We start from the raw sequence: 22,580 nt of genomic DNA, 5'->3' as shown, positions 1-22,580 counted from the left end.
CTAACCACTGAGCCAACAAAGGATAGATAAATAGGTAATTGTGATATACAATATACAGTGCTTTGTACCTTTTTTCTAACGATAATGTACTGATATATAGAGATATACAGTTATATGAAAAAGTTTGGGCACCCCTATTAATCTTAAGCTTAATGTTTTATAAAAATTGGTGTTTTTGCAACAGCGATTTCAGTTTGATATATGTAATAACTGTTGGACACAGTAATGTTTCTGCCTTGAAATGAGGTTTATTGTACTAACAGAAAATGTGCAATCTGCATTCAAACAAAATTTGACAGGTGCATAAGTATGGGCACCTCACCAGAAAAGTGACATTAATATTTAGTAGATCCTCCTTTTGCAAAAATAACAGCCTCTAGTCGCTTCCTGTAGCTTTTAATGAGTTCCTGGATCCTGGATGAAGGTATTTTTGACGATTCCTCTTTACAAAACAATTCCAGTTCAGTAAAGTTTGATGGTCGCCGAGCATGGACAGCCCTCTTCAAATGATCCCACAGATGTTCAATGATATTCAGGTCTGGGGACTGGGATGGCCATTCCAGAACATTGTAATTGTTCCTCTGCATGAATGCCTGAGTAGATTTGGAGCGGTGTTTTGGATCATTGTCTTGCTGAAAGATCCATCCCCTGCATAACTTCAACTTTATCACTGATTCTTGAACATTATTGTCAAGAATCTGCTGATACTGAGTGGAATCCATACATCCCTCAACTTTAACAAGATTCCCGGTGCCGGCATTGGCCACACAGCCCCAAAGCATAATGAAACCTCCACCAAATTTTACTGTGGGTAGCAAATGTTTTTCTTGGAATGCTGTGTTTTTTTGCCGCCATGCATAACGCCTTTTTGTATGACCAAACAACTCAATCTTGGTTTCATCAGTCCACAGGACCTTCTTCCAAAAAGAAATTGGCTTCTCCAAATGTGCTTTTGCATACCTCAGCCGACTCTGTTTGTGGCGTGCTTGCAGAAACGGCTTCTTTCGCATCACTCTCCCATACAGCTTCTCCTTGTGCAAAGTGCGTTGTATAGTTGACCGATGCACAGTGACACCATCTGCAGCAAGTTGATGCTGCAGCTCTCTGGAGGTGGTCTGAGGATTGTCCTTGACTGATCTCACCATTCTTCTTCTCTGCCTTTCTGATGTTTTTCTTGGCCTGCCACTTCTGGCCTTAACAAGAACTGTCCCTCTGTTCTTCCATTTCCTTACTATGTTACTCACAGTGGAAACTGACAGGTTAAATCTCTGAGACAGCTTTTTGTATCCTTCCCCTGAACAACTATGTTGAATAATCTTTGTTTTCAGATCATTTGACAGTTGTTTTGAGGAGCCCATGATGCCACTCTTCAGAGGAGATTCAAACAGGAGAACAACTTGCAAGTGGCCACTTTAAGTAGCTTTTCTCATGATTGCATACACCTGGCTATGAAGTTCAAAGCTCAATGAGGTTACAAAACAAAAAGAAAGTGCTTTAGTAAGTCAGTAAAAAGTAGGTAGGAGTATTTAAAACAAGAAAATGATAAGGGTGCCCATACTTATGCACCTGTCAAATTTTGTTTGAATGCAGACTGCACATTTTCTGTTAGTACAATAAACCTCATTTCAAGGCAGAAATATTACTGTGTCCAACAGTTATTACATATATCAAACTGAAATAGCTGTTGCAAAAACACCAATTTTTATAAAACATTAAGCTTAAGATTAATAGGGGTGCCCAAACTTTTTCATATAACTGTATCTGCACATACCATTACATTATGAAGAAAATTACTATTGAGTTTTTTTTAGGCAGAGAATATCCTCTCAAAGACACAGTTTAGCCTGTGGCTCACTGTTTGTGTTTCTTCCTTCCATTTAGCCGGTCCATATTTACAACATAGCAGAGATCATCACCCCAGAATAGCTGACATATAGAGATATATCGGTATTTACCAGTACATTATAAAGAAAAATATTATTGAGGGTTTTAGGCAGAGAAAATCCTCTCAAATACACAGTTCAGCCCGTGGCTCACTATTTGTGTTTCTTTCTTTCATTTAGCAGGTCCAGGTTTGAAACTTAGCAGAAACCATCTCCGCAGAAAGCCAGAAGGGCTGCTTCCCCAATCTCCTGATTCCAAAGAATATCTACCCAGGAGAAAATATAGTCTACAGTGTCCTGTTTTGTTCCTTCTACTGTCCTGCGTAAATACATCCATGCAAAATAGATGGAAGTTGGCCAAACCCGTCAATGTCAGCAGGACCGGTGTGTACGGTGGCCCCCATCTCTGTCTTCCAACTGATGATTTCGAAAGAGTGAAAGACTGGGTGGTTGGAATTTCAGTACCTGATCGGTTTGTTTTCAGAGGAGATAAGCCACTGCCAAAGGTGTCTGGCAGCTGCTTTTACCTCCCTCTCTGCTGAGGAAAAGCCAAGCGATCATGTTGATGGGGGAATTTGGAGTGATAGCTGTCTGAAGACAACAATTATCTCATGTGCATGGCCATCTCAAGAGAAGATACACAGGGCACCAGAATGCAGAGAGCAACAGTGGTACCCCTACAATGGATGGTTGGATAGATAGATAGATTTGATAGATAGATAGATATATAGATAGATAGATAGATATATAGATAGATTCGATAGATAGATTCGATAGATAGATAGATAGCTAGCTAGATAGATTCAATTACATTTGAAGGACGATCTATTAAGACCAAATAAATCAGCCTATTGAAAGAATGATCAGAGGGAAGACTAGGCCGCCTTTGTGGTCCACATAGAAGTCAAATCAGAAGGTTATAAAGTCAATCCAATTAATGAACAAGCTCAATTCCAAATAAACAAACAGTCGCATCAAAACTTCTGCAATAAGTTTTCTTTTATAATATATTTTCTGCTCCAGTTTATTATTCCGCACAATCCCCTTAGTATCCAATTGAACAATAATAGCTACAACAAGATGCAAATTAATCTAATTTCACAGGCAGAACCATTATAATAAGGACGCATTTTTTGAAAAGGAGAATATTCTCTCTATTCAGAATGCACTTCCATAACCCTCGGGAGCATATGGCAATCTCTAAGGCTTATTTTGTAATAAAGAGACACAGATAACCTTTGGATCAGGGAGGCTGTCTATTCCACTACATTGTGAAAGTTGAAAAAAAAAATAAAATCAGCCAGTCACAAAGACATTGTAACGTGTTGTGCGCTGAATGCAAATCTGTACAGCAAACCATAAAATAGTGCACTTGTAGATGAATGGAATTCAAGAACACGGAAAATAGGGATATAAGGCACAGTGATGTGCAGCTCTTAAAGGAACACTGAACCTAGAAATTAATGTACCTTATAATATAAACAAGGTGCCCTCTCTCTTATATAGGTGCCCTCATTTTCTGCAGGGATCTGAAACAATCCAGAAGGGTTAAATTCTGGCTGATCAGTGCCATCTTCTATGTGAAACCTTTGCCAATGAGCAGAGAAGGGAAGTTCCTGCTGCAGAGGGGGGAGGTTCTTGCAGCAGAGGTGAGAAGTTCCTGCTGCAGAGGGGGGAGGTTCCTGCTACAGAGGTGTGAAGTTCCTGCTGCAGAGGGGGGGGGGTTCCTGCTGCAGAGGTGAGAAGTTCCTGCTGCAGAGGGGGGAGGTTCCTGCTGCAGAGGTGTGAAGTTCCTGCTGCAGAGGGGGGAGGTTCCTGCTGCAGAGGTGAGAAGTTCCTGCTGCAGAGGGGGGGGGGGGTTCCTGCTGCAGAGGGGGGGGGGGTTCCTGCTGCAAAGGTGAGAAGTTCCTGCTGCAGAGGGGGTAGGTTCCTGCTGCAGAGGTGTGAAGTTCCTGCTGCAGAGGGGGGAGGTTCCTGCTGCAGAGGTGAGAAGTTCCTGCTGCAAAGGGGGGAGGTTCCTGCTGCAGAGGGGGAAGGTTCCTGCTGCTGAGGGGGGAGATTCAGGCTGCAGAGGGGAGAAGTTCCTGCTGCAGAGGGGGGAGGTTCCTGCTGCAGAGGGGGGAGGTTCCTGCCGCAGAGGGGGGAGGTTCCTGCTGCAGAGGGGGAGGTTCCTGCTGCAGAGGGGGGAGGTTCCTGCTGCAGAGGGGAGAAGTTCCTGCTGCAGAGGGGGGAGGTTCCTGCTGCAGAGGGGAGAGGTTCCTTCTGCAGAGGGGGGAGGTTCCTGCAGCAGAGGTGAGAAGTTCCTGCTGCAGAGGGAAGAGGTTCCTGCTGCAGAGGTGTGAAGTTCCTGCTGCAGAGGGGGGAGGTTCCTGCTGCAGAGGTGTGAAGTTCCTGCTGCAGAGGGGGGAGGTTCCTGCTGCTGAGGGGGGAGATTCAGGCTGCAGAGGGGAGAAGTTCCTGCTGCAGAGGGGGGAGGTTCCTGCTGCAGAGGGGGGAGGTTCCTGCTGCAGAGGGGGGGAGGTTCCTGCTGCAGAGGGGGAGGTTCCTGCTGCAGAGGGGAGAAGTTCCTGCTGCAGAGGGGGGAGGTTCCTGCTGCAGAGGGGAGAGGTTCCTTCTGCAGAGGGGGGAGGTTCCTGCAGCAGAGGTGAGAAGTTCCTGCTGCAGAGGGGGGAGGTTCCTGCTGCAGAGGTGTGAAGTTCCTGCTGCAGAGGGGGGAGGTTCCTGCTGCAGAGGGGGGAGGTTCCTGCTGCAGAGGTGAGAAGTTCCTGCTGCAGAGGGGGGAGGTTCCTGCTGCAGAGGGGGGGGGGTTCCTGCTGCAGAGGTGAGAAGTTCCCTCTGCAGAGGGGGGAGGTTCCTGCTGCAGAGGTGTGAAGTTCCTGCTGCAGAGGGTGGAGGTTCCTGCTGCAGAGGGGGGAGGTTCCTGCTGCAGAGGTGAGAAGTTCCTGCTGCAGAGGGGGGAGGTTCCTGCTGCAGAGGGGGAAGGTTCCTGCTGCTGAGGGGGAGATTCAGGCTGCAGAGGGGAGAAGTTCCTGCTGCAGAGGGGGGAGGTTCCTGCTGCAGAGGGGGGAGGTTCCTGCTGCAGAGAGGGGAGGTTCCTGCTGCAGAGGGGGAAGGTTCCTGCTGCAGAGGGGAGAAGTTCCTGCTGCAGAGGGGAGAAGTTCCTGCTGCAGAGGGGGAAGTTCCTGCTGCAAAGAGGGGAGGTTCCTGCTGCAGAGGGGGGAGGTTCCTGCTGCAGAGAGGGGAGGTTCCTGCTGCGGAGGTGGGAGGTTCCTACTGCAGAGGGGGAAGGTTCCTGCTGCAGAGGGGGGAGGTTCCTGCTGCAGAGGGGGAGGTTCCTGCTGCAGAGGGGGAGGTTCCTGCTGCAGAGGGGAGAAGTTCCTGCTGCAGAGGGGGAGGTTCCTGCTGCAAAGAGGGGAGGTTCCTGCTGCAGAGGGGGGAGGTTTCTGCTGCAGATGGGAGGTTCCTGCTGCGGAGGTGGGAGGTTCCTACTACAGAGGGGGAAAGTTCCTGCTGCAGAGGGGAGAAGTTCCTGCTGCAGAGGGGGGGGTTCCTGCTACAGAGGGGGGAGGTTCCTGCTGCAGAGGGGAGAAGTTAATGCTGCAGAGGGGGAAGTTCCTGCTGCAGAGAGGGGAGGTTCCTGCTGCAGAGGGGGAAGGTTCCTGCTACAGAGGGGAGAAGTTCCTGCTGCAGAGGGGGGAGGTTCCTGCTGCAGAGAGGGGAGGTTCCTGCAGCAGAGGGGAGCAGTTCCTGCTGCAGAGAGGGGAGGTTCCTGCTGCAGAGGGGGGAGGTTCCTGCTGCAGAGGGGGAAGGTTCCTGCTGCAGAGGGGGGAGGTTCCTGCTGCAGAGGGGGGAGGTTCCTGCTGCTGCAGAGGGGGGAGGTTCCTGCTGCTGAGGGGGGAGGTTCCTGCTGCAGAGGGGGGAGGTTCCTGCTGCAGAGGGGGGAGGTTCCTGCTGCAGAGGGGGAAGGTTCCTGCTGCAGAGTGGGGAGGTTCCTGCTGCAGAGAGGGGAAGGTTCCTGCTGCAGAGGGGGGAGGTTACTGCTGCAGAGGGGGGAGGTTCCTGCTGCAGAGGGGAGAGGTTCCTGCTGCAGAGGGGGGAGGTTCCTGCTGCAGCCAATTCCAATCAACTTACAGCCACATAACTGTAAAGACACGACTGAGATCCTGAAACATCCAACACTTTATATATTTCTCAGTTTTCACTAATATGAAACAATAAAGTATCGAAGAAAAGAGCGAGAAAAAGGAAAAATTGCTGGGATATTTTTAAATTCTTGTGCATTTCCTCTCTCTTCTGTGACTTGCTAAGTTTGATGGAGCCTACAACATAGAGTAGACTGCAGAAAACACTACTACATTTGTTATTAGACAGTTAGATATTGAAATGATCATAGGATGTACTCTCTGCTGGGTATCTATCGATCAGCTGCAATCGGTGTTGGAAACACGCAAAAAGATACATGTTAATTTTCCCTTAGGGGATATAAAGGTATTACGTGGTCCTGATTGAAATCGATGAACTGACACATGACCACCGCTCCCGTCACTGGAGAATCCTCACAGCACGGAGTGTGCGCCCTGTAAGGATTTGCAAGTCTGCAGTCACATAGAGTGACTGCAGATTTGTACACTAAGATTAGACAACCCCTTTAAGAATCTGAGAGGTCCGATTTTGTTCTGTGTTCATAGAGACACGTCTCCTGATGACTTTCTCATTGGAAACACAGGAGTGCTCGTCCGAAGAAGCACTTTTGAATATGGGGGGGCCGGATGAAATGGCAGCCGGCTGAAAGATCGGTTGAACTATCGTCCAGACGACAGCAATTTAATAAGTACTAAATAGTTGGGGGATCTTCATAGGAGTAGCAAAAGGGGGTGAGGTGTTGAATGATGGGGCATAAGCTGAAATGCTGGATTGCAATGGGCGCCAACAAGGACAATGCATCTAGAAATGGTGCTTGGACAGACTGCATGGAGCGCTATTTTCCCACATCAAAATGAAGGTCCACCAAGGAAAACCTGATAAACCCCATTATAACAAATAAGGTTAGGATGGTTTCACTCATCCGACTTTCATAGACCACAATGTCTGGACCAACCATGAGTTTCATGCCCCGAACTCAACAGCCTCATAGGAATATCAAGACAGCCAGTCTGGATATCATGGTCCGTACTCGGACCATGAAAGTTGGATGTGTGAAACCGGCCTTAGTCAGATACTTATTCATCTTCGAAGATTATTTTTTAACAAGGAGGAGTATAAGCCACTTTCAGACACCTCTAATGGTGGAATATCTACCATGAGAACAAACACTCGAGGATGTTAACATCCAACATGCCAGATTGTTTTTCATCTGTTATCGGCCTGAAGTTGGGCCCTGCCAAAATCGGTGGGATTGATTGATATTCATCTTATGGCCTGTTTACCTCCTGCAGATTGCATGACTTACTCAAGAACACCCTTCTTCTAACAAGTCCTAAAGAAATCAGTCGCTACTATCCATTCCCATCAATTATCCTACACCACTTGCCACAAGTTATACATTGGCGCTGGTTTTCTTAACTTTTGGAATTGTCCTGTGAACCCACGTAAGTCTTGTAAGGTCTAGAAAACCTGCAGCACTGAAGCAGTGGAATATCACTACTGGGTTTTAGAAAATTTCCATTTCCGTGACCTTCTGTTTCAGAAAGACTAAAGAGAGCGTCAGCTATATAAATAACATCTGCCATCGTCTATAAAAAGTAATTGCAACCTACAGTCATTGATTAATAAATGTTATGTATGGGAAGTGACATTTGGCCAGGAGTAAGGAGAATGTCAATATCATACGCAGTATCTGTCCATCACCGGATGTAGAGTCTCTTCCGACTCTTGGGATGACCAAGTTCATTAGTAGGCCTCGTATGTCATGATTTTATCACTTGGCTTTAATATTGGTATTTTTAACATCAAGGCTCAAGTTCTGGGTTGTAAAACATGTACTGTGACTCAATAATCTTACATCAACCAACAGCAAAAGTGGATTTCCAAATAAAACATAAAATTGATCTAGTAGTTTAAAATCAAAAGTTAGGTTGGGGATCTATATATCCGAGCCATCCGGATCTGATTTTTTGTGCCTCTACTGATGGCAGCTGATATTGGAACAACATAATTTATCATCCGCCTTTTCACCAATTTCTACCAAAAAAAAACAGTGAAGCGGAAGGAAAAAAATGCATAAAACTTAAGTAGCATATTCTCATCTGGCAAACGGACAGGTCTAATGCAACAACTGATCGCCAACATCTCTGTAGGTGCACACAGACCTCAACATCCTAAGAGATCAGATAAAGGGGTATTCCCTACCTGTGGGATAGGGAATAACTACATGACTTCTGGGCTTTCGATTGCTGGGACCCCCATGATCCTGACAATGGGCTCATGGGAAAAGAGTAGTGGTCGATGGCACTTCTCAATGGGACCGTCGAAGATAGCCAAGCACAGCGATCAGCTGTAAGAATGAATTGAGGGGCAGTGTGCATGATCGATCACTGCTCCATTCACACGGACCTGTTCACTGGATCATGGAGGTCCCAGCAATCAGAACCCCATAGATCGTCAACTTATCCCACAGGTAGGGAATTATTATTATTATTTATTATTATAGCGCCATTTATTCCATGGCGCTTTACATGTGATAGGGATATACATAGCAAAAACATTTACATAATCTTAACAAAACGAGTCAGCGACTGGTACAGGAGGAGAGAGGACCCTGCCCGCTAGGGCTCACAGTCTACAAGGGATGGGTGAGGATACAGTAGGTGGGGGTAGAGGAGGTCATGCAGTAATGTGGAGGGGCGGTGGTTACTGCAGGTTGTAGGCTTGTCGGAAGAGGTAGGTCTTCAGGTTTCTTTTGAAGGCTTCCATGGTAGGTGAGAGTCTGATATGTTGGTGTAGAGAGTTCCAGAGTAGGGGGGATGCGCAGGAGAAATCTTGTATGCGATTGTGGGAAGAGGAGATAAGAGGGGAGTAGAGAAGGAGATCTTGTGAGGATCGGAGGTTGCGTGCAGGTAAGTATCGGGAGACTAGATCACAGATGTACGGGGGAGACAGGTTGTGGATGGCTTTGTATGCCATGGTTAGGGTTTTGAACTTGAGTCTCTGGGCAATGGGGAGCCAGTGAAGGGATTGACAGAGGGGAGAGGACGGGGAATAGCGGGGGGACAAGTGGATTAGTCGAGCAGCAGAGTTTAGGATAGATTGGAGGGGCCCAAAAGTGTTGGAAAGGAGGCGACAGAGCAGGAGGTTGCAGTAGTCAAGGCGGGAGATGATGAGGGCATGCACTAGTGTTTTTGCAGAGTTTTTGCTGAGGAATGCACGGATCCGGGAGATATTTTTGAGTTGGAGTCGGCAGGAAGTGGAAAGGGCTTGGATATGTGGTTTGAAGGAGAGATCAGAGTCCAGGGTTACCCCAAGGCAGCGGGCTTGTGGGACTGGGGAGAGTGAACAGCCACTGACGTTGATGGATAGGTCAGATGGGGGATATGAATGAGAGGGTGGAAAGATGATGAACTCTGTTTTATCCATGTTAAGTTTTAGATATCTGGCAAAAAAGAAGGATGAGATGGCGGACAGACATTTTGGGATTTTGGTTAGTAGGGAGGAGATATCGGGTCCAGAGAGGTAGATCTGTGTATCATCAGCATAGAGGTGATACTGAAAGCCGTGAGACTCTATGAGCTGTCCCAGGCCAAAGGTGTAGATGGAGAAGAGCAGAGGTCCTAGAACTGAACCTTGGGGGACACCGACAGATAGGGGGCGAGATGAGGAGGTGGTGCGTAAGTGGGAGACGCTGAATGTCCTGTCTGTTAGGTATGAGGAGATCCAAGATAGGGCCAAGTCCGTGATGCCAAGAGGTGAGAGAATCTGTAGTAAGAGGGAATGGTTGACTGTGTCGAAGGCAGATGACAGGTCCAGAAGGAGGATGGAGTAGTGTCGCTTGGATTTCGCGGTTAGTAGGTCGTTGGTGACTTTGGTCAGGGCAGTTTCAGTCGAGTGATGCGGTCGGAAGCCAGATTGTAGGCGGTCGAAGGGGGAGAAGGAGGAGAGGTGGGAGGACAGTTCAAGGTGGACATGTTGTTCTAGTAGTTTTGAGGCATAGGGGAGAAGTGATATGGGGTGGTAGCTAGTCAGAGAGGATGGGTCAAGGGAGGGCTTTTTGAGGATGGGTGTGATTGAGGCATGTTTGAAACATGAGGGGAAGACACCTGTTGTTAGTGACATGTTGAAGAGGTGGGTTAGGGTTGGGATGAAGACTGTGGTAAGGTTAGGGATGAGGTGGGATGGGATTGGGTCAAGTTCGCAGGTGGTGAGGTGTGATTTGGAGAGTAAAGAGGAGACTTTACCTTCTGTAATGGTGGAGAAGTGGGGTTTGGAGGAGGAAGGTTGAGTAGATATGAGGAGGGGTTGTGTGGACTTAAGGCAAAAGCTTTGTCTGATGGTGTCAATCTTCTGCTTGAAGAATGAGGCAAAGTCGTTGGCTGAGATGAGAGAAGTGGGAGGAGGCGCAGGGGGACGAAGGAGAGAATTGAAAGTGTTAAATAGCTGTTTAGGGTTGTGGGACAGGGAAGATATGAGAGATGAGAAGTATGTTTGTTTTGATGCAGTGAGTGTGGACTTGAAAATGGTGAGGGATTGTTTGAATGCGATGAAGTGCTCGATGGAGTGAGACCTTTTCCATCTCCGCTCCGCAACCCTGGAGGCCTGTCGCTGTTCTTTAGTAAGTTTGGTGTGCCAGGGTTGCCTGTTGAATGTGCGAGGTGTGGTGTGTGTGAGAGGGGCGATCGAGTCGAGAGCTGCAGCTATTGTGGTGTTATATGAAGCAGCAGCAATATCTGCATTGTATAAGGAATTTATGTCTGTAAGAGGGAGGAGGGATTCAGAGAGTGAGTGTAGGTCAAGGTGTTTGAGGTTTCTGTGAGCGTGTGTAAGTTTGTGGAGTGGGGATTGTGCACCTGGAGAGGAGAGGGTAGAGAATGTGAGGAGGTTATGGTCAGAGAGAGTGAGAGGTGAGTTAGAGAGGTTAGATAGGGAACAGAGTCGGGTGAAGATGAGGTCCAGTGTGTGGCCATCTTTATGAGTAGATGCAGAAGACCATTGAGCAAGGCCGAAAGAGGAAGTGAGGGATAGGAACTTTGAGACAGACGAGTGGGAAGTGTCAAGGGGGATGCTGAAGTCACCCATTATGATAGTGGGGATGTCAGCGGAAAGGAAGTGAAGCAGCCAGGTGGTGAAGTGGTCTAAAAAAGTGGTGGCTAGCCCTGGGGGTCGGTAAATGATGGCCAGTTGGAGGTCAGAGGGGGAATAGATGCGCACACAGTGCACCTCAAAAGAGGGGAGTGTAACGGAGGGTGGTGGTGGGATTTGCGTGAAAGCACAGGTATCTGACAGGAGAAAACTTACGCCTCCACCATGTTTGCCGCTGGGGCGGGGGGTGTGGGAAAGGTGGAATCCGCCATATGAAAGTGCAGCTGGGGAGGCTGTGTCAGAGGGGGTGAGCCAGGTTTCGGTGATGGCGAGGAAGGAAAGTTTGTTAGTAATGAAAAGGTTGTGGATGTAGGAAAATTTGTTGCAGACGGAGCGAGCGTTCCATAGAGCTCCTGTTAGTGCAGCTGAGGAAGTGGGATAACTCCCAAACTTGAGAATACTCCTCTTCAGAGCCCCAGCTCTTGAGAATGGTGGGAGTCCCACCATTAGGATTCCCAATGAAGGTGGATAGAGGATAACCTCCAAACTTGAGAATGCCCATTGAACTGGTTGACTCAGCTCTAGAATCAGAAGGAAGAAATATGAATACAGCTCTGGAGAATATTGTTACGCTCACGCCCGGACTGTTTGGCGTGAGCGTGGTTAGTGGTCCCACTGGGCCACGAACTGAGGAGTGCCTGGAGGGGCGTGACTAGGGACCTCGCCAGATCCGACCATGAACGCACGCGGCTTAATCGATTCCGTGGTCCAAGGGGGACGTGGGTGGTGGCCCAGGTGCTACTCCAGGTCAGACCCCGGTCACAGCTGTTGACCCACACCGGGGAATACAGGAACAGGCAGGTTTGGCTGGTATGCAGACAGGCAGGTACTGGCAGGCACGGATGGTATGCAGACAGGTGGGTACTGGCAGGTAGGTAAACAGGCTGGATAAGGACCAGTACAGACTGGGATACAGGAACAGAGCCGCAGGTGTGGAGAGCAAGCGGAGTAGAGCAGAGCAGAGCCGCAGGTGCGGAGGGCAAGCGAGCAGAGCAGACCCGCAAGTGCGGAGGGCAAGCGGGGCAGAGCCGCAGGTGCTGACAGGGCTCTGTTCACATGGAACAGACAGGGACAGGGAAACACAGGAAGATAACTAGAACACAGGAGGTAGATACGGAGGCAGGGAAACGGGACAAGCAGAACCAGATACACACAAGGTACTTGCTAAGAAGTAGCGAGTGGACACAAAACTCACAACCAGAAGTACAGAGACAACGGGTAGGAGTTAGGTACTGGTTGAGACACTGCAGGAAAAGGGAAGGATCAGACATAGAGACAAACAGGTAAAGGGCTAGGACACAGTTTAGACAAGAACTGACACAGGAACGAGATACAGGAACGAGCCTGGGAATTCAGCCCCCAGGGTGGGGGAAATAAACTAGAAGTCACAGATACAGGTAACGGGCCTGGGTACTCAGCCCCCAGGGTAGCGGAAACTAACAGTTGCACAGAACACACTGTAAGAAAGTGTTGCTCAGGCATCCCACTGGGTGGAGGAGGTTTAAGTATCCAGTGACTCACAGCAATAAGCTGGGGACGCATTAGGACTGCGCACACTGTAACTATAAGAATCAGGAAGTACCAGCGCCGACGCCCTAAGCCAGCAGACAAAAGACATGCACACAGCAGGTAGAGGAGTATAGTGCACAGCCTGACTGGTAGGTAAGTTGGCGGTCTTGCATGGTGGGAGATGGTAAGCCATGCCAGCACGCCGCCAGGGATGTTACACATATTATCGAATATCTAACTCCTCATCTGCATGGCATTTCATGCTCCACCCCTGAGGGATGCTTTCGGGAACACCCACAAAGAAGCACGCTATCTGAGACCATCTGCATACCCTTTTAGTTTAAGACTAAATCCCCAGACCAATGGGAAAGTTAGAAGGTACACCAGTACACCTTAAAGTATACTACATGCTAAAAAAAAAAAAGAAAAGAGGAACAAAAAATCTAACAATGTTTATTACAAATAGGGCCAACATTTGGGTGGGTGTTTGTTTTTTTAATTCAAAGAATCTATATAAAAAAAATAGAGAATTTGACTTTTTTCGCAGGGTTTTGATCATCTAGTCAGCTCCTGTCAAGGATCATTCCCATAATCTGGAGATGAAACATGAATGGGTAAGCCGGAGGGGCAGAGATGGTTAATCAAACAAGCTCTGAATATCCGTCCTAAACCGAAAAGAGCAGCTCGTTCTTGATGAGATATTCACACCATACGCTGCAAATGTGATCATTTTCCTTCCACACATTTAAACACCTTCAGGGCAAAAGTTGTCTTGCTGTTTAAGTGTTTCTTAAAAGAGAAGCTATATCTGCATGTCAAGCTGACCTTTTAATACAACACGCTGCTGGAAAGAAAAAAAGAAAGTAGCAAAATGGCCGTCATGTCGAATATAACAACCAGCACGATTGGTCTTTTTCAGACAGCAGCAAATGATGGTTGATTCCAAACCTTTACTTCACTCGGGGCTAAAATCAGTTGACTACTGGCCATGTCAGAGCGGCTTGTCAATTATTACATGCCCTACAACCCCCCTGCCCGGCTCATATTTACCAACATTTCTGTTGGGAAAATATGAACATTAAAGTCCCACCCCCGCCCGACCCAGGAATGGGCCTAACCCCCAAGGTACAGACTTAAACTGAATCCACAGCCCACTTCTAGGCTTTTGGCTAAATTTGCTCGGATTGTGTTATACATCTGACCCAGCTCGGCAGGGCTACATCCCCTTCTCCTATGGCCTCTGCTCTCTGCTGTGCTCCATGCCAGGTTTTGCAAGTGGCATTTATGTGATTATCTGCCTAGGCCTATATAAGCCCCACCAAGACAAACACATGTGTCATGGTATTAAGACTTAGTTTTCCTCTGTCCTGTCTGCCTGTGGTCTCCAGTGCTTCTAGTACCTGCTTCAGACCTGCTTTCTGGTGTTTTGTCTGCCTGTGGCCTCCAGGGCTTCTAGTATCTGATCCATATCTGCTTTCTGGTGTCTTGTCTGCCTGTGGCCTCCAGGGCTTCTAGTACCTGATCCATATCTGCTTTCTGGTGTCTTGTCTGCCTGTGGCCTCCAGGGCTTCTAGTACCTGATCCATATCTGCTTTCTGGTGTCTTGTCTGCCTGTGGCCACCAGGGCTTCTAGTACCTGCTCCATATCCGCTTTCTGGTGTCTTGTCTGCATGTGGCCACCAGGGCTTCTAGTACCTGTTTCCCGCAAGCCTAACCCGCCTGCTGCACTGACACCTGTGGCCCGTCTGCCCACCCGGACCTGGAGAACACGGTGAGACCATCACAGATGGTGAGACCATCACAAATTGTATCCAAGAAGTTAGCAAATTTGGGTCTGATGGCAATTATACTTAGCTACATCCTATATATAGACCACCGACAAAGACGTAGCCCCCTCCCCACCACAAAAGTCATCTTTATTCTAAATGCCACATGGTAGATGGGGCACTGTTACAGCTTTAGTAACGGGGCCCAGGAACTTCAAGTTTTGCCTCTGGCCCCTGCAGTCGAGTAAAATGGTTTTGACCCACCTCTGTAGCTGTATCCTACGAGTCTAGATGTTGACCCAAAATTGTGATAATGCCCATCTCATCAAATAGTAAGTATTAGGGGGCCATAAAGAGCAGCTCTTCACAATGGTTTTCCACTGTGGTTAGAAAGGAGTCTCAAGTGGAGGAAAAAATACATCACCGTACAAAGTACCTAAAAATCCTAATAAAGTTCTGTAGGGTCTCCATGTCCTGCCCTACAGGCTTTCTAATGTTTATTACATTGGTATTTCCATAACAGGCATTAAGGCATAGGGTATACCATTAATGTTTTTTGGCTGGGGTCAGACCCCTGGTACCCCATCAATTTTGAGAATAGTGCTAGATTACGACTTTAACTGTGACACAGGTCACACGGCTAATGACTGCTGAATGCTACATCATAGCACACTGCGGGTTAATGGGGCGGCATTGCGACCTGTGAGGTGCAGCGACCAAACATGCAAGGCGCAAAAAGTCAGAACCAATTGGATTTATTGCAGCCTGCTTGTCGCGGCACCTTGCAATTATATCTGCATTATACTGCAATGTAGCAGCGGCATACAGCGATCTTCAGCGTGCGTAACCTGTGTCGTGCCCAAAGAGGCCCTGTGGCTGCAGCCTTATGGTATGTCCATAGGACAGAACATCCTTGGGACAGACAAAGTGTCCAGGTGTCTGAACCCAGTGATACAGCATTTATGGTATATTCTATGATCGAAAATCTTATTAATGGGGTTGGCCCAAAATAACGTGTTACCAATTCACAGGGTAGCTAATAAGTTGCTGCTGGAACCCCCATGGATCACAAGAACTGGGGGTCCAGAGTTCCCAATTTCAGTGGAGAGATGGTCTATGTCTATGGGACTGATAGAGATGTCTATGAGTTAAGCAGAAGTGTGGATGCTCATTCATTTGGGGGGGACTCGAGACCTCCACCGATCAGCTCTGGTTAAATCATAAAGTGTGATTGAGGGTCTATTACTTTAAATCAAACACTGATAGTAAGTAATCGAGGGGTATTCCATTTTCAGTAAATAAGTGATCAATGTATTTTGCATATCAATTTCTCATTTGTTTCAATATGTCTGCTTGCCATCGTTTAATAGTAAATCTGATAAAACATTTATTTTTGCCGTTACCAGTGCAGTGTCATGTACGATCAGTACACTTGAGAGTCCATTACCTGATTAGGACAGCTTTATATCCCCCGGGAAATTAAATATGCAACTAGTCTCTTCAGAGAGGAAGAGGACTAGAACTCCCTTGCCACTTATTTGAAGCAGCAATCCTAAAAGTCAATATCGACTCTTTAACGAGTCTTGTCACATGACTTAGGATAAAAGTCAATACCAGAATATCAATTTGCAGACACAGTGTTTTGGGATGTTGCCCCTCATCAGTGCAAAGTATGGGATATGATTTGGCTAGATGAGAGGCTCTGGACTGGGGTCTAAGTGGTAACATTTCTTCTTGTAGAGAGTGACAAGACAGGCCTGGCATGTCAGAGTGAGGAGACTTATTGGCCATGCATGGTCCTCTGGGAAATTAAATATACAAATTGTCTCTTCAGAGAGGAAGAGGGAAAGAACTCTAACGCCACCAATTGGCAGAAGCAATCCTAAAAGTCAATATCAACTCTTTAACGAACCTTGCAATATGACTTAGGATAAAAGGCAAACTAGAATCTCAATTTGAGGACAATGTTTCATGGTGTTGCCCCCTCATTAGCGCAAAGTATGAGATCTGATTTGGATAGGTGAGAGGCTCTGGACTGGGGTCTAAACGGTAACGTTTCTTCTTGTAGAGATTGACAAGACAGACCTGGCATGTCAGAGTGAAGAGACTTATTGGCCATGCATGGTCCTCTGGGAAATTAAATATGCAAATTGTCTCTTCAGAGAGGAAGAGGACTAGAACTCTAGCGCCACCTTTATCCTTTGGGAGTAAACTTTAAAGATTTCTAATTGAATGACTGCAAGCAGAGGTACTGAAAAACTAGAAAGTATAATTCTAAAACTTTTCAAAATCACATTGATTTACGGAAACTGAAACACGCCATTGCTCATACCCACCCAGGACTGTAAAGAACCTCGGTATTTGCTTACAAAACGACATGAATTCTCCTTTAAGATCGGTGTATTTTAACTTTAAAGTAAAAAGTCTGAGCCGTTCCAAGAGCCCTCACTCTCTCCATCAGAACTTAATCTGGAGCCATTCAATCGACTGCACTCTCCTGCCTTGAAGAAATATTCCGCTGGTGTGACACCAGAGATAGTTCTCCGCCATTCCTCCCACAGATACAGAATTACCTCCCTTCAATCTGCAGGAGAGAGATATCTCTGGCTGGCTAGCAAAGCAAGATTACAATTATAATACTTCCCCGCCATACCTGCCTTTGCCTTTATTCCCAGCAAGAGCGCTGTTAAACCAAGCTGGGAAATTAACCAAGCTTGTTGCCGCTATCTCCCCTTATTAGATTAGTAAGGAAATATAATTATATTTCTATATCGCCGGCTCCTCTTCAGCTTCTACAGTAGCTCATTGTGGAAGCTAATAACAGTGAAGAGATCTAACTATCTCTTATACAATCCAGGCTATTAAATCAGTGTCTCTGCCTCTCCTCTGTTCCAAAATTACTTACACGGCCGCAAAGTGTTAACCCGTTCACAGCTCCTTAAAGGGAAGTGATCATCGGAAAATGAAAAGGTTTTTCTTTTTTTTTCTTTTTACATATCAAATTTTTATTAAAAATAAAAATAGAAATCTTGCAATTTTCACACCGGCCACTAGGGCTTTCCTTAGACTCTTAATACCGTTTTCAAAATGCACATGTACATTAATAGCAACAGAGTCCGACCTTATTGAAGCATCTAATGAGCGTGTGTAAAGGTCATTGTGAAGGTCAGCTGTGACATCACCTATTGTGATTATCAGCACCATTGTAATCCTGCCTCTGATGATAAGGAGCCTGCTGAAAGCTCTTCCTGAATGAAGAGTCTAAAAAAGCCCCAGAGGCCAGTGTTGCAAATTTACATATTATATATTTTTTTAATAAAGAAAGTGATATGGATAAAAAAAACTGGTCAAAAATGTTTTTTTTTTTTTTTTTAAAGCACATGTAAAACCTGATTTAAACAACAGGCCATTTTCTGATGACCGCTTACCTTTAAAGGGGTTGTAGTTCAAGTCACCCTGTAGGATGGCAGACTTGTAAATCCTCACAGCACGCAAAGTGAGCGCTGTTAGGATTCTCAGCTACCGAGCAGACGTGAGACCGCAAATATTTGCATATATTAAATCACCTGCCGACTAGACGTGTGCAACAGCTCAACAAGTGTATTGAGTGAGGCTGGACACGTCTAGTTGGGATGTGGCCAGAAGTATGCAAATTTTATACTTGCGGTCACATGAATGCCCGTAACCGGAAAATCCTGACAGTGCGCACTGTGCATGCTGTGAAGATTCACAAGTCTGCAGTCATATAGAGTGACTTGAACAACAACAGTCCTGGACAACCCTTTTAAGAAAGAGTGTTCCGGGAGCTCTGATTACAGATCAGAGGACATAATCTGTGTTTGAGGAGGTTTTTCTGCTGAATATTTTTGTGTGCAACAATTCAGGATGGGAAAAGAGTAAATATACATCTAGACTTTTTCTCGCCTTGCGCACCATGAAACTAGCACAGGAGCAGTGTGATTCAATGGTTGGTGCTAATCAGCAGGGACCCATCCCATGCCCTTTGGCAGCGGCGATTCTATCTACAAATCTGCACTTTTTTTGCTCTTGCCCATCAAAAAAGTGGCGCAGGCACAATGGATTTAAATGGCAGCGCCAACGGTCAGGGTTGTGTCGGATGACCGCTCTTCAGCATGTATTTTGAGAATGGGAGCAGCATGGCTTTGCTCTCACTGGCATTTTTTCTGAGCTAGAGAACCAGGAAACTAGAACAGGTGCAACTGGTTTCAATGGGAAGTGCAGACAGATGGGGAGCTATCCAATGAACCTCAATCAGCGGCCATTTTCAGGATGCTATCTACTCATCCATACTTTTTCATCATAAATTTCAATGGGAAGTGCTGATGTGCAGGCCGGTGTCGTATCAGTGGCCAGGAGATCTGGACATCAGTAACAAAAAAATACCAATTTTTCAGCGATTTTCACAGATAGAACATGTATCCATTAAAGTCTACGGTGCCGTTCACATGTTCGTATATTGTGCGGACCATGTGTCTGCAAAAAATCCTGGAGACCTGTCCATTTTTGACAAGAGTCATGGATCAAATTTACCCATACAGATCTATGGGTCCGTGAAGGTCAGCCCCCCGATGGCATCTGTGTACAGTCCGTGTGCTGTCCATGTTATATATAGGAAAAACTTTGTAATTTATTTTTTTCATATGTGAAAATCACAGAAGAAATACTGATGGTAAAAACTGACCAAAAAATCGTGAAACTCGGACCGTGAAAAATCACGAAAGTCTGAATCAGGCACTAAAGATATATTAGAAAATTAATCAGCACCTAATTATGTACTAATTATCAAATGTATTGGGAAGGAAAGCGTTAGCAGTCATTCCATTGTTGGAAAACGAATTATTCAGTCCGTCTTTGCTTTTCCAGACACAGTTTGATGCAATCACCACGAGATCAGACCCCGTCAGCTTGTACGGAGACACAGAGCGATTGTCACCCTGCACTAAGGAGCAACGTGAAGAGAGCAACGTGAAGAGAGCAACGTGAAGAGAGCAATTGTTGCTTAGACATTTACAAAAGAATCAATGGTCTTAAAATACTAGGAAATAAGAAGGAGAAAGATTGCAAAATGGAAATGAGATGTGGAGAAGAGCCTCAGAAGTTCTCATGCTGAAGCTGGAGAACACATGAAATGCTCATTGTGATTAATATTCCCGGAGTGTACATCAGGTGCCATTTACAGGACGAGCGGATTAAACTGAACCATGAAGAGGACGATAATGAAGTGTGAACCTCGACGTATAGACCGTATTATAATACTGAGGCCTGGATGTCCTAGAAATTAAAGGGGTGCTTCATGAAGATATCGTAAAAAATGGTAACATCTCCTCTGCCACTGGTGAAATGTTTGACTGGGCGCAGCTTTGGCTGTAGAGACCGTAAGGGGTTATTTTGGAATAGATGACCCGTAGTAAAATGTAATTACCCAGTGTAAATGTCGCCGTTGTTCTTCTGAATCCAGCGATTTTTTTTCTCTTGTTCCTACAACGTGACGCAGGGACGGTACCTGTCTTCCACGCCCCGGCACGCTACATGAAGGTGGGGGCCCTGGCGGGGTGTGTGGGTTTTGACTACACCCTTGCAGGCTGCATGATGCCGGTGACTTAGGCTGGCCAGGACCAGATGGTGTAACGTTCAATGAGGGAGACCACCAGCCAACAATAAACTGTCTTTTACTGAACATCAACTTGGTGGGAATTATGTACAACAGATAGCGGGTGCATAACTTCACGAACGTTTCCTTTACAACATGGAGCATTTTCTCACATGGTCTCCCTACATCTTCCAGACTTGTTTCTGCCCACAAGTTCCTCAGCCTTCACCACAACCCAGTACAGTACTACAGTCCAGAAAGTGAGAGTCCTATCCTCTACCCGCGGTACCGCATCCTCCTTTCCCATGGGGGATCTAGTTTTCCACTATGGCCGTTACTTAGCTTCTCAGCTTGCTTGACGCATTGGAACTCCTGCTCGGGACACTCTCTTCATCGCATGTTCCCTGTTCCGTCCTGGCCTGTTACCTCTCTGAATTGCATGCTTGGGGCCGTACTGCTAGGTGTCCTGTCCCAGGACCCGTCTCTAGTGCATCATTTTGTTTTTCTATCACTTCTCCTCTTCTCTACTCTGGATCTTGCTATCTACTGTCTCGGTTTCCACACACGTCAGGAACACCCACTTCATGCGCCTCTGCTGCCTAGTCAGATCATAGGTCTGCTTCTACTGCAGGATGAGCCCTATCTGACGCTCTCACAGGAAAATCTGCCCCTGCACTTTCCCCCTCCCACTCTGGGCTAGTCCCAAACATTAGCCCTCACTCTCCCTACTGTCAGGCAAAATACGATCTATCACTAATAGTGTTGAGCGAATTTGTTCGGCATTTCAAATTTGGGTTCGTGTTTGGGGTTCCCGAATTTGAAATGCCAAACAAATTCGCTCAACACTAGTCACAATACACATTACATAATACAGCAATACGCGTGTCTTCAAGGGGGAACTTGGGTAATATGTTCATCGCCTTAAGTTCCTGAGCCTCTCTGTTGCTGAGATATGATTCATTTTTCCCTGTTTATAAATCTAGAACTTTTATCCAATTGGTAGAGGTCTCCCACTCTTCTTCTTGAGGACCATTCCTCTTTGGCTAAAAAGATTAGATTTTCAAACAGGAAAGAAGACATATCTCAGGAACGGAGAGGAAGAAAAGAAAAACATCACCAGATTCAGGAGAACATCGGCATTTGTACCAGGTAAAAAAAAACATATTTATGGCAAATGACAGGTCCTCTTGAAAAACAATTGAAACCTTTGCTTGAAAAGGATAAGGTGCCTGTGGAGGAAGAATATTTTTCTTAACGACTACAGCCAGATAGTGATATATATTTATTTTTTTCTAATTTGTTTTTCTTTTCTGATTGTGTTTTTTTTTTCAGTATTTCATTTTTTTGTACATAATTATTTTGCCTAAACTCCTAATAACAACATTAACTTCAGCTAAATGGAGCTAAGAAACATGTAATATGGAGATGAATCACTGACTTTTAATGGGAAAGAGTTGTGGTCACACTCTGTGATGTCTGCAGGGAGGAGGAGGAGGTGAGCTGTGATAACAAGCCATTATAAAGGGTGGACCCTGTGTTAGATACCTTTCATTGTAATCCTGCCTGTAATTTCAGAAATGTAAATATAGATAGTGATGATGAAAATTAAATATAAAAACCACTCACTAAAACATCTAAAAAAAGAAAGTTACACCTTTGCCAATGTTCAAAAGTTATAGGGTCAATCTGGGATAACCAAACCCTAAGGAGGTTATAGATATATCGCTAGGGTGCATATATTCTTGCAGGCCGGTGGAGCTGCTGTCATGGGAAGAACCCAGCGTACGACGATGGGATAAGGGGTGAAGCCCAGCAACTAGGGAAAGGAGGAGAGGAGACCCCTAAGCAGATCTAAAAACACCCTGACTCCCCTATCTTCCCTAAATAGGTTCCGCACCTATCGCCGAGCAGGATACCTTAGCCCTGGCTGACCCTAGAGCTAGGCCCTAGGAAGGGAGGGGGAGGGATGAGCACTAGTCAGCCCCACTGCAACTAAAGACAAACAAGGGAAACATACAAGGGGAAACACTTAGCTTTGAGAAGACGACAGCTCCAAGGAGAATCTAGCCAACTGCTAGAATTCCAGACCTTAACAGAGGAATTAACTCTATCACCAGCTACTCTCTGGAGAAACTGAGTGTATTTAAAGATGGGTGTGTCAATTAGCACAATGACTGTCTATCAAACCTGATAGACCCGTGACAGCTGCACATAAGAAAAGGCCAATCAGTCAACAAAGAGGTTTTAGAATCCGATCTATTACCAGGTGAGGAAGCAGCTACAATGTCTCTCATTCTAGAGGACTCCGCGTGTTGACACCTTACATGGATAAATCATTTGTTTTGAAAGGGAACTGTGTAATACATCATTTCTCCTGCGATGGCGCTGCAGACAAATAAAACATGTACTGTAAGGTTCCCCAACAGCTGATCATGGATTTCAGCAGGTGACATCTTTGATGAGTTTTTCTTTAGGAATATGTCCAAAACCAGGGATTATACAAAACGGCCAACTACTTTA

At 46.2% G+C, this 22,580-nt stretch overlaps 1 protein-coding gene across 3 annotated transcripts in view; it reads right to left on the bottom strand.

Moving 5' to 3' along the window:
- Positions 1 to 22,580, bottom strand: part of KLHL29 (kelch like family member 29) — a 1,034,900-nt gene that overhangs the window by 100,951 nt on the left and 911,369 nt on the right. The gene's annotated exons all lie outside the window — the stretch shown is intronic.

Source organism: Phyllobates terribilis, unplaced genomic scaffold (genome assembly GCF_046119375.1).
Source record: "Phyllobates terribilis strain yellow unplaced genomic scaffold, ASM4611937v1 Scaffold_3__8_contigs__length_932513732, whole genome shotgun sequence".
NCBI lineage: Eukaryota > Metazoa > Chordata > Amphibia > Anura > Dendrobatidae > Phyllobates > Phyllobates terribilis.
This window is presented reverse-complemented; position numbering and strand designations above follow the sequence as displayed.